The sequence below is a fragment of the Grammomys surdaster genome, unplaced genomic scaffold (genome assembly GCF_004785775.1).
Source record: "Grammomys surdaster isolate TR1022 unplaced genomic scaffold, NIH_TR_1.0 136, whole genome shotgun sequence".
Classification (NCBI taxonomy): Eukaryota; Metazoa; Chordata; class Mammalia; order Rodentia; family Muridae; genus Grammomys; species Grammomys surdaster.
The window spans coordinates 828923-841937 of record NW_021604594.1 but is presented as its reverse complement, the minus strand read 5'-3'; the positions used below and the strand labels follow the sequence as shown (position 1 = coordinate 841937).

The window sequence follows — 13015 nt, the reverse complement described above, 5'->3', positions numbered from 1 at the left end:
TTTTGCTCCTTTAATTCAATCCTCCTTTCTTATTTTAATCAATTCATTTAGTTTTCGAGAATTTATATGAATACTGAATTTACATCATTCCATCCTCACTTTTCTCCCTCCATCTCCTTTCACATTTTCCTCCACTCATTCTCAAATTCATGGCCTCTTATTCTTTGGTTACTATTGTTACACACACACATACATACATACACACATACACACACACACTCATACACACTATACGTATACATTTGAATGTATAAATTCAAACTGCTGAGTTCATTTAATGTTTTTCCTGTCCTTTATAGTTCCTTTTACTTTCAAATTTTATTCTTCACTTGATTTTATATCAGACTTCACTTAGTCTTTATTAATTATTGTCAGTTTATGTAAAATGTTCTGATTAGTGCTTCCCTATAGAAGAATTTTAATCCAGCAACAACATGGCTGCTCTGGAAAGGGATCACATCCAAAGCCCTTCTAGGTCTGTGCATTTCAACTAGAATGACACACCTTTAATCCCACTGGCTGGAATACAGACATGTCCTTAGCATGTATCTTTAATCCCAAACAATGGAGATAAGGTTATTGTAGAAGAAAGTAGCCATGTTTGGAAGTAACGTCTACTTGAGGGGTAGAAAAAGTGATGAATCAGAGAAAGGTTTAACAGAAAGAGTCAGAGATAGGATATGCCCAACACTCAGCACAGAAAGTTGAAGTACTTAAGAGAACTTCAAAATAAAGAGAGGCAACTTAATAGAGCATCATGAAGCATTGGGGGTACACTTTTAACATGACAGTTTTACAGAGACTGGTCACAGGTAAAGACTGAATGACCCAGAGAATGAAAAGGAAGCAGAAGATTTAGAACAAATTGCTATAATTAATTTGAGGCAAAAAAAAAAAAGCAATCCAGTGAGAAGCCAAGAGAAGCCAGTTTGAACTGGTCAGCTTAGAAGGTTAGATTGTATGGAGGCTAGAAGCTTCCAAGCCTATGCCTAGGGATAGTTAGAACAGAGAAAGAAACACTCTGGACTCAGCCCAAGCCATGTGTTCTCACAACTGGGTACAGCTCTCATCCATCCTTTCATCCCTTCATCTGAGAAAATAAGTGACTTTCACACTTCCCTCTTTAATTTTGCTCTTTTTGTGTCTAATTTCATCAACTTCTACACAAGTCTCCAACCCTGTCTTTTACTTTGCTACTTGTAGCAAGTATAGTGTTCTGGATTTCCTCAAAAGTGAAACACTTTTGTTTCTATCAAATGTTTATGGGTTTTAAAATATTTGACCAAACTATGATATATATTAAAGCTTTTCTATAGCTTTCTGAAGTGACTAGTTCCCAACAGGAGTCAGTTGAAAAATTATAAACAGTATCAAAAACTATAAATAACACTTGTTTGTAGGTAACATCATGAATTACAAAATCGACCCAGATACCGTTTCTCTTTGTAGGCAGTTATTTAGTCACTGATGCTACTGTCAACCTCCTGCAGAGGAGATGCTTCAGAAAGTCAAGGAGTCCAGCATAAAAAAGAGTCAAAACATGTTATGCCATGTGACTTAACATTCATTTTATGCTATACCAAAATTTCTCTATGCCATGAACTGCAAATTGCAGTAATTATTGAACTATTAAGATGTACAGCAAATTTCACAGGTGTAATTCAGTATTAAATATTTTAAGAGATCATATTCAACCTATAAGTAATATTCTATTAGAGACTTTCATAAGTATTTGTTGCCTCTGCTGAATCTAGATAAAAGAATTATTTCAACACAGTGTTCTGAACATGAGTACATGGGAAACTTATTTGTTCCTGTAAAGATTGGTGCTGGCTTGAGAAAGTGAAGTGGCTCTCCAAATTGAGAAATTAATCAATTTTGCACTAAAAAGTGACTTGAAATATCTTTAAAATATTTCTTTTCCTGTGGTTAATTTATTTTTAAGTACCTTTTGCACAGTTTAATGAAATCCACTTGTTAGAAGTCATTGCTATTTTATCTTTTTAAAATATTATCTATGCCAGATTATTTTATTATTTCCTGGTATGTGCTACCTAGAATAAAGAAAATATGTTGCATGGTATTGCATTGTCTTATATGCATGAAAACTACAAAATAAAAGCAAGCAGAGATCTTTACATCCTTAGAAACACATTAGTGAAGATAAAATTGTAAAAGAACATGATTTTTCCGTTCACTTGATAATTTAATTGTAAATACAGTACTTGATCATGGCAATGTGAAAATGCAGTCAGAAAGTTTAGAATTAAATGATAGAAAAGAATAGTAACAAGAAGTCTTTCTAATTTTGATTTTTAGCAGTACTTAATCAGTGCAGAGCATAAGGAGTCCAGTGTAGTTAACTGCTTACAGTTTAAAACTCTAACCTCTATTGCTACCAGATAACAAGGGTAAAATACGAACTACAGTGTATATATTCATTCATTATGCTCTGAATATATGTTGTCTATATTTGAATATAGTGGACATCACTCTTTTTCCTCCATAAATTTTGTATTTATGAATTATATAAATATCTGCCCTCAGTAAATGCCACTGTGCTATTTCTTCACGAATGAATGGCTAGCTCTTCTGACTCTCAAGCAAATGAGAAATCTAAGCATTGTGACAAATTAAGATTTGATTTAGTCTCTGTCTCTGTGTGTGTGTGTGTGTGTGTGTGTGCGTGTGTGTGTGTGTGTGTGTGTGTGTGCATCAGAGTCTGTTTCTGTACATATAAATGCATATTCTGAGTTTATAAAATACTACTTTGGGGAGCTGGTGAGATGGCTCAGCAGTTAAGAGCACCTATTGCTCTTCTGGAGGTCCTGAGTTCAAATCCCAGCAACCACATGGTGGCTCACAACCATCTGTGATGAAATCTGATGCCCTCTTATGGGGTGTCTGAAGACAGCTACAATGTACTTACATATAATAAATAATAAACTTTATAAAATACTACTTTGACTTTAACTTTAATAAATCTACAAAAGTGTACACATATGAAGGACATTGAGAATTAGCATTCTTTATAGAGTTTTTATTTAATACTTGTTGATCAGTGTTTAAAAGCTTAACAGTTCACAAATAACAGGCATATAACTCAATGCCTATTAAACCTTTTGCTGCTAAACTAAATTTGCATTCTCCCACATGTGATTTTTCAAATGCTTGATTTGCTTTCTTTCATCTCCAGTGCTAAAGCTTTTTGCTTTTGTACATGACCTAGCTCCATTGTCCAGAAAGGCAGTAAGTAATGGAGTAAGGCTTTGCCGGGCGCCAACGGCTGGCAAGTTTGCCAGTTTCAACAATAATTCTGCCAGCTCAGCCATTGTTTGGCTCTTGTGGAAAGGCTTCAACACTCTGTCAAAATACTGGGCTCCGTTCTCATTTAACTAGCTGGAAGGGTCATTCCTTGGAATTCAAGTGAAACCTGAACACTAAACTCATCACAGAAAGCATCTTTACCAGTTTATTTTCCCCTCACAAAGACAGTGTAGGGATAAATATTAGATTAACCTAAGAATAATAAAGGTAGTCATTGGTTTCTGGACATTTTCTCTTTGAATATGTGTAGAGATTCTAACACGTTCAGAATTGAAGCTCCAGCATGTAAAACTATGAAGTGAATGTACAGCATTCAGTGATGTAGAAAGCAGCTCAGAAAATCCATTCATTTAATCATTCATGGAGCAACTGTCAGGAGCTGTGACATACAGACAGTTCTAGAAGAGTTTTAAAGAACACTAGTGAAATATACATGAGGAAGGAACATGTTAGAGGAATACACAAAATTGAAAACCATGTATAGCAATGTAAATTACAATAGATTGTTTGTTGCAAGGTGCTTGATAGTATAGGAAAAGACCAGTCCATACTACGTAGCTGGAAAGCATGAGAGGACAGTGGTAGAGTAAGGATTTAGTTGGTTTAAAACAGGGACTTGAGCAGAGCTCACACAAAATGGCTACCATCAGTCATACCACAGGGAGGTGAGAGACTTTGACATGTTGATATCTGGGAGGAGAACATTTATGTTCATTAAAAGAAACATACAGAAAGCTAGATAGCATACTTATCTTTCTTAAATTTTTGTTGATTTGTATTAGAGGTGTTAAGTCCATTTTCTAGAGCTGAGGAGCTCCACAAAGGGAAGAAGGAACTCTAAGGTCTGTATGCTAAGACTCCTGTGCCCATGGGTAATGAGGAGTGGGGTTAGGTTTTATAACAAATGTGTTTGCAGAGAAGACCTAGCTGCTCTTCTTCAAAGCATAAACAATCTCTAGACCTAAGAAAGCCTTCTGAGGACACACAGCTTTGGGTGCTGTTGGCTATCTCTGAATTAGGAAGAGTCCATTAAAGTAGGTTTTAAAAATGTATTCAGGTCTGCAACCTCATCAAGTTCATGTACTACTAATGGGTTGGAAAACATGATCTTTAAAATATTCAAGTTCTGAAATTGACTTCTAGCATCCGTTTGAAAACTATACATTTAATGGGCATTCTTTTTTAAAGTTGCCAAACTCTAATATAAAACTTGTTAATTATATTATGTGCAATTTGAACTAATACATATAGCCCTAGAACTAGGTTGGATGGAATATTAATTATTAAATATGGACATACTTATTTTATTTTTTAAACAAATAGATGCAATTAAAGAGATTAATTTTCTTAAGAATAAAACTTTGCAAACTGACATCAGTAATTTGAAGAGGAAGGCTTTCAAATGAGATCTGTTCAAATACTAAGATTTCAACAGTGTTGGAGCCTTCAAATTATCTTAACATTTGTCTCATTTTTAGTTAACTCGATTTCTCATATTATTTTCCTTAGTTATATACTTTCCATATGAATTTGCTATTCTATATTCCACCTTTAAGCCTTAAAATGATTATAATATAGTGATATGGTATTTAATCATAGTATGTATTACTATTTAAAGAACAAAATTCAATACAAATAAAATATATCAAAATTAATAAAGGGTTGTCAACATGGTTCTCAACTTAAGAAGGCCTTATCATGTGGAAAGCCCTATGCTGGTTTTAAAGACACCTGGCACAGGGCCTCTGTTCTGGGCAACAACCAAATATCTCGGGTAGAGATGTGAACTCAGTCTATTCTGATGTCAATAGTGGCCAGTTGTCTAAGTGGGGTGTTGTCTAAAATATCAGAGTTTGACATGTCAGATATTTTCTGTATCCATACATTAATCTGGACAGCTCTGGGCTGTAGATGAAACATGAGAAGGTAACTGCTCTAAAATAAGGAATCTAATGGATTCCACACCGTCTCATTGCATGTGCCCGTGTTAGGGTATTCTGAACAGCTCTGACCTTTCACACTTTAGCAGTGAAGATTTCTTTTATTTAATTCGCTGTTAATGCCATGCAGGTTAATCCTAATATCTTAAAAGAAATAACTATATAGTCAAATGTGTTATAACAGAGGTGTTCCCCGTGGGATTAAACCATGATGTGAAGAATAAGAAGGGTGATGTCTGCCTCAAAGTGTGCCACCATGACAGCAGATTTTAATTTGGATAGCAAAGCAAATGGGAAACCCCTCTGCAGAGGAGACCCATGCTCCATCAGACAGGGGGTCTAGGAACTCCTTACAAATGCCTTATTAAAAAATGTATTTCTGTGAATGGCATTCATCTGTATGTTTATTGTCTCCTCAGTTTTTACTACATGCTCAAGAGGGTCAGAATTCACAAATACTCAAAATCAAACACAACAAATTATCTTCAAATCTTTCAAAACCAGAATGTGTTCTCCATCTTGTTGTACAGGAATTCTTGAGGAATTTTAATACATAAGAAAACATGTGCTTACCATTAAAAAGTAATTAGAAATATCTACTACAAGACAGTTTAGAAACCTAAATAACCAAAAAGACTTTTAATCACATAAATTGAGTTTACTCAATTATGTGGGTCATCCACATAACTTTTTTATTTTAAGCTTCTATGGATGTTATAGTATTCACAACTCAAATTTTCTTGACAGCTTTTTATTTATTAATTTATTTTTATTTTAGACAGCATCTCATCCTCAATTCAAGCTATTCTAGAGCCTATTAGTTAGCCCAAGCTGGCCTCTAACCTGAAGCAATCCTCCCAAAATGGACTCTTAGCTGAGTAATCCTCCTGCCCCAGCTTCATAAGTGCTAGACTTACAGGTACAAACCATCATGTCTTCTATATTCTAAGTTAATGTAGACAGAGTAAGATTTTGCCCTGCTGCATGTTATAGGAAAGCAGAATGATAATCTCTTTGAATACTATCATTGTAAACTGTACTTGCTCGTGCCCCATTATACAGGTAGGCTGCATTCTCATTGCCTGCATGTTAGTTTTAAGAATTAGCCTGTGTACAGACACACATTATGACTTCCATTGGATTTCAGAAAGACTAGATGAGCATCTGGTTATATCCAAATATCCTGCTAAACGTGATCCATATACTTCCTCATATACTCTGCACTGACATTACAGAGCAGTGTAGTGTGGTGATTGCTTAAAAGTTTATAGACGATGGAAGACAACGAGCAAGTGGTAAACTGGAAATTCACATATGGATGTTGTAGGCTGCATGTGGGTACACAAAATACACGAATGTCTAAAGCAATTGAATTAAGTTGTTTTTCCTTATTCAATAAAGCATATTGGGGTGTTTTTGGAGAGGTTTTTAAAATACAAACTTCATTGAAATTAAGTCCTTGAAGGAGCACACATAGGCAGCCTGTTTTATAAAATACTAAACCTCTTTTTCTTATATTAGGTTTCCATTTATTAAGCTAAGTAAGTCTATATTTGTCCTTTCATGCTAAAAATAGCTGCAAAACTATTAATAACAGACTTGTATTGATGAAATTACTTCTTCATAATTTTAATTATCATTTCCTAATAAAATGTTATATACTTCTTCCTGAAACTTATACCAATGTCCCAATAATCTCTTCAAATTCTACTTAGAAAGTAGGCTAAATTGAGTTTTACATATACACAAAGTAACTGCATAACAACTGGTCTCGGGTTAGTGTTTGAATACAAGACAAATTTTTACTAATTTTCATGGTCAAAGTCACCTTTATCTGTTCAAGAACACATGAAAGATCTTCCAGGGAACTGAGATGTCATAAGAATATTCTTGTAAATCACCCGGTTGTTTACTTAGCCCTCCAAATGAAGCTCTGAAGATCTAGGAGAGTTTTTATGAAAAATACAACTGGACTCAGGTTAAGCTAAACTGAATAGAGTACTAATGATAAGCTTTTTTACAATGTCTGCTCTACACAAGAAGTTTCTTTTAGGGTTTTTTTTTTTAGTGGTGTAGTTTAAAGAGAACAGGATTCCTCTTAAAAAATAGGTTTCATCCAAAGACTGCAATAAAATAGCTATAGTTTCAATATCATAAGATTATGAAGCAATTGATTAATTTATTTTTTTAACTTGGGCTTGTGTCATTTTGGGTGAGCTGAATATTTTGTCCTTTTAGTTGGCTAGCACGCTAAAAATGTCACATTATTTTATTAAAATCATGTATCAATTTGATTAAACTCCCTTACTTTTAAAAACCTCAATATACTATTTTGACCATATTTGCGAACAATATATTAATGTATTCATGTTACATAATGCCATGTTTACATAAAGATGCCAACTGAAAAAAACTAAAGAAACATGTTCTGTACAAATATACTTTGTCAGTGGGTGGTAGTACTTCATGCCTTTAATTTCAGTACATAGTAGGCAGAGACAGGTGGATCTCTGTGAGTTCGAGGCCAACCTGATTTACAGATGAGTTCCTGAACAGCCAGGGCTACACTGAGAAACTCTGTCTTGAAAAACAAATTTAACTCCTGACTTATTTTGAATTTTAGAATTTAAATTGAAGATGAGTAACTAGTACCCAGCTGACGAGAGAACAAACATTTCTGTGGGTGAAGTTTTCAAGTCCAGTGTGTAGATGAACTAACTATGTTTTTTTTTTAGTGTGTGTGGGTGTGGGTGTAAGTGTGGGTGTGGGTGTGTATATGTGTGTGGGTGTGGGTGTGTGTAACTTATCACATGATAATAATTCTAGCAAACTAGGAAATCCTAACTCGGTTAACTTTAGAAATTAAAATTGTTCTTTTCCCTAAAATAACTTATAATTTAAAAACTGAATTGATTTTAAAAGAATTGAGATTATTTGACTTAGACCAATTTACTGGCAAATATCATAATACTAATTACACATAAAAAATCATTATCTGGATTTATTGAGAAATTTCTGCTTTCCTAAGAATTGTAATGGAATACAAAATGTATACTCTCTTGTCAAATAAATATTATGATATTATTATGACTTATATTCACATTTTTCATTTTCCTGAAGCATAACTTCATATCTATTCACCAAATTTTACAATTAATTGTATTCTACCTATTGTTCCAGTTAACATTCAACTATGATCATACATATTCAAAATTATACACAAATTTAAAACTAACAAAAACACTGAGTTATTTAACATATTGTTTCCACTTCTTTCTCCAGTTACCAAAAATTAAAATGGGCAAGCTACAGGTACTTGGAGTTTGTGCAACTGCCATTAACAAAAGATTTTAGGCAGGAAGAGAATTTCCATGAGAACAAATGGAAATGTTTCATAGGAAATGACTGGCAAACCTAGTTAGGATGCAGATCTTATTTGTAGTTTCACAAAGTTTTGTCTCTACACAATTGCATCAGAATACTCCTACATATTTAATGAGATTTTTAAATAATTTAATACTGTAGTGTCTTTCTTTGGCTTAAAAACAAAAGATTACATTCAAGAAAAAATATGTGTGTAGAGTTCATCCACAGATGACGCCAAAACTGCACCCAGAGAAATTTCTATTCTCACATCAGTTGGGTACCAGTTACTCACCTTCAGTGGTGAGTTCTAAGATTCAAAATAAGTCAGAGCGAAGTTGTACTGCGGTCTTGACCTCCTGTCTTCTATTAACACTATTGTAAGTCGTAACTTATGTTAAAGCTTTAGAAGTTTTTCTAGATCCCAAACAAGGACAAGGAATTAGGTTCTTGGACTATAGTTGTATTCTGAAAAGGTGACATCATTGTACCTCTAAAAAGCAGAATAAACTTTACTAGATTCAATCAAAGTTGTCCATAAAGCATGAAATGCATTTTGTTTAGTGAATTGGTTTTTGATACTCTAAAAGTAATTGTATTAATTTATCTACAAAATTTCAAAGCAATTCTGAATAAATAGTTACTATCAAAAAGTAAGCAGAGATAAAACTGATAACATGTTATTATTGTACTGGCTCCAAATAGCTATCTAAATATATCGAGTCACAAATAGAACATTTTAGGTAAAATGTATTTCAGATCACGTGGGGTCATGACTATTGTGAATTCTGTATTTTTAATTAACATATCTAGAACTTGCCTAAGACCGTACCCATTAATATTTTTTTTGATGCTGCAAGGAAATATCTCCTGTAAAGTTAAACTAACGCTGTGGATAAAAACATGACTTGATTCTCAGACATAGTTTACTCACTTTAAAAGCCACATTTACGCTAGAACAATATAAATTCTTATTTTAATGTACTTGTTAGTACCTCAGATAATTTCTTTGCCTAATTATCATCAATATTCATGGCCTGGCATTTTTCTGCTATGACTTTTGGATTGTTTTAAATAATGTTATTAATATAGATGAGGTTATTAAAATAAGTTATACAAGATGATTATATGCTTTGGAACATTAATTCAATAAAAATCAGAAGAGTTTGTGGAAGTACTAATTACAATAGTTTATTAATATAATACTTAATTTGAGAAAATAATCTGGCTTAGAATAATGCTTTTCAATTTCTGTTCCTATATATGACATTGGGTTATTTAATGTATTGATTTCACTTCTTTCTCTAGTTACCTAATGACTATTTGTAACAAGTCATATTTTAAAAACACCTGGCCCATTTTTACACATCAGGGAACTCAGCAGTATATTTTTTAAAAAAACAAAAACATAAATCAGATACAAATCTTATAAAAAATTACAAGTGTACAAATTAATGTTTTCATTACATTGAAAAACATGTGGAAACTGAGCCAAAAAAAAAATCACTGAGGAATTACTCAGAATGAGTTTGTAATATACTGTTTATTTGCCAGACTACTGGAGACTGAGCTGAGAATGCTAACATTGAAATGCATCTTGTAGTTTATAATGTGACGTAAGTAAGAAAACATAGAATTTAATAAATTATGCTAATAAGCACAATTTGAATCCAAAGCTGGTGTCTTACATTCCTTAGCAATACTTTGTGATACAGCTCTGACAACCACTTGTTAAGTAGGCACCGGCTCCTTAAATTCTCAGGACAGTCTGTACTGTGGCAAGAGAGCACTGCAGATGCTTCATCTTAGCATCATTATAGAAAATCTAATTTAATTTCTCTGCTTAATGAGCTAATCACTTGCTTATCGTGTCTCTGTTTATGTATTTATAGAGGCTCCTTTCACACTCTTCCCCCGCAAGTTTCCAGGATAGTTGAAGTAACACAACTCTAAGCTTAAGAGTTTAAAAACCATGAAGTAATGCAGAAATTACTACATTTTCTAAACCCTAGGCAGTTGAGGGGTTTTTGGTTGGTTGGTTGTTGATTGGATTGTTTGTTTGTTTGTTTGTTTGTTTTTGTTTTACTCTTACCTTATTTGTAAGACGCCCATGATCTTAATACGTTGGAAACAGTTCAGGGACCCCCCCTCCAAAAAAAACCCAAAACAAACAAACAACAAAAAAAAACAAAGGAAAACCAAAAAGGGGGTTATTTACACAACTCTAGCAACAAAGAACAATGAAAATTCCATTGGTTCTCTAGTTAGAGATCTAAGTGTCAAAAGAAGAGAAAAGCAAACAGAAGTCCAAGCCGGTGGCTTTTCTTCTTAATCCTGCTTTGTGTTCAGCCACACAGGAAGACTCTGGGACCCTGTGAGTCTTCTGCCATCCCTTCCTTAGAATACTGATTATGTGGAAAATTTAAAGACCCTTCCTGGGGTGCAAATGTTTTCCAGCTGTCAGGACTTGAGCTAGAAGTAGAACTAACTTTAAAGGGCATTGTTTCCTGATTAAGGTATTTGTTCAGAAACTTGCCTTATAGCCCGTTCACATCGTTATTAGTTGGCGAATTTAATTTCTAAACTATCACTATAAATACTGTTATGCACTAGTACTAGGTTTTGTATGCCTTCTGGAATAAGACTCTCTAGTATCTCTATGTAGAATAAATGAAGCAGTTTCAGTGTTATTTCAATGCCACTTACTAAAGTCTTGTTAGAAACATTGTCGAACTACCTAAGAATTGTGCTGAGAATACATATGTTTCTTTTGAATAATACACTTACCCCGGCACAGCTCCTAAGGAAATTCTGTGTGAATAGTCTCAGGAGGGAGTTTGATTTTCTGAGATACCGCAGAAGAGTTCCCCGGAGATGAGGTGTGGAAGACTCAAAGCTTTGCAATGTGGTCCTGCAGGCAGTGAGGTTCAGGCAACAGAGCCAGACGGTCCTAAGGTCCTAAGTGCACCGCTGCGAAGAGAGGGCTTGTTCTGGGTAGATGGGGAGTGTTGTCAGATTGTAAGCGATCAGCAGCAGAAGGGAAACATCACAGCTTCCTGTTACATCACCCTGCCCCGCCTGCACTTAGTGTTAGGTTACTTTCTTTCTCAAATAGCTTACCCCAGGAAAGGAGCAGCAACTCCCTTCTCACTCTGACAAGAGCAAGAAGCAGCCTGAACAGACAGAGATCCTCTGCTGTATGAACACATTGTTACCAGCAAAAGCTGGCGGGCTTTCACCTAGACTGAGTTCTGTTAGAACTTGCTGCCTGTGATTTGAAGGCAATCTAAGTGTAAAAGAATCAAAGGAGTCAGGGGTGTGGGTGTGGGTGTGTGTTGAATTAGAGTTCACAGAACAACCAGGAACGATTTATCATTCACATCTTTCTCCTTAAAAGTGCACGGAATTTTGAGCATCAGAATTACTTCAGACTCAGTTTTGAGCACCAATATGTGATTCAACTCCACAATCAATTTTGCATAAGAAGATGAAGTGGCTTTGTGCTGTCCTTTCTAAGAGTTCCTTAGTCGTGTGTACTGTAAAGCCAGATTGTGTATAGAGTGTGAAATCATTGTGCACACTTTTAAATATCTGATGTAATTATGTCACTGTATATAATCTAAACATTATAGTATTTGTATCTTAAAATAACTTTCAAGGAAATGTGGCTATATTTCTAACATGATACTATAAAATAATTTCATACATTAGATGAACTTCAATTTTAAAAAAAAAAAGGTTTACCTCTAAACATAATTGTATCATCAATATAAGAAATCATTGAGTATAATCAGGAAAAAAGCCTGTAAATGTGAAATACACTTGTTAGCTTTATATAATATGATAAATTATGAGATTTGGCAATAATCATAACTCCTGAAGCAAGACACACTAAAAGTCACATGATCTTTGTATCAAATTTCTCATGTACAAACTGGAAAAGATGGATAAAATAATATCTGAATGTCTTTACATTGTTTAAACTTTGAATCAACATATTTTGTAACATTCAGGAAATGGTAAGATACTCTAAAGACCAAGCAATTCTAATTAGCTACTATAATCTTGCTTCTTTGGCTCGGAGGCACAGACTAATAGGTAGGCTACTACAATCAAGTAGCAAATGAGGAGCTCAGAGTCCTAGCAGATACATAATGGCAGTAAAGACAAGGGATGCAGAATCTCCAAGTATCATGTTCCTGAAAGGCAGTGTCCTGTTTTTAAACATTTACTATCTTGATCTGTGGAGGAAATTTATTACAGAATCTTTAATTCTGTAAATGTATATAGAATAGGATGTACCTGTATAAAAGTATGGGATATAATTGACAATCTAAATCAATTACTAAAAATGAAAACTCTATGTAAGAAGCTGAATTACACAA

General features: G+C 34.1%; 1 protein-coding gene across 2 annotated transcripts in view; it reads right to left on the bottom strand.

The window, feature by feature from the left end:
• Calcrl (calcitonin receptor like receptor) overlaps window positions 1–11746 on the bottom strand; it is a 98416-nt gene extending 86670 nt beyond the window's left edge. For both annotated transcript variants that reach the window (XM_028762910.1, XM_028762911.1), the window contains exon 1: window positions 11418–11746. The gene's annotated coding sequence lies outside the window, so the exon portion shown is untranslated. The remainder of the gene's footprint in view (window positions 1–11417) is intronic.
• Window positions 11747–13015: the final 1269 nt, after the last annotated feature.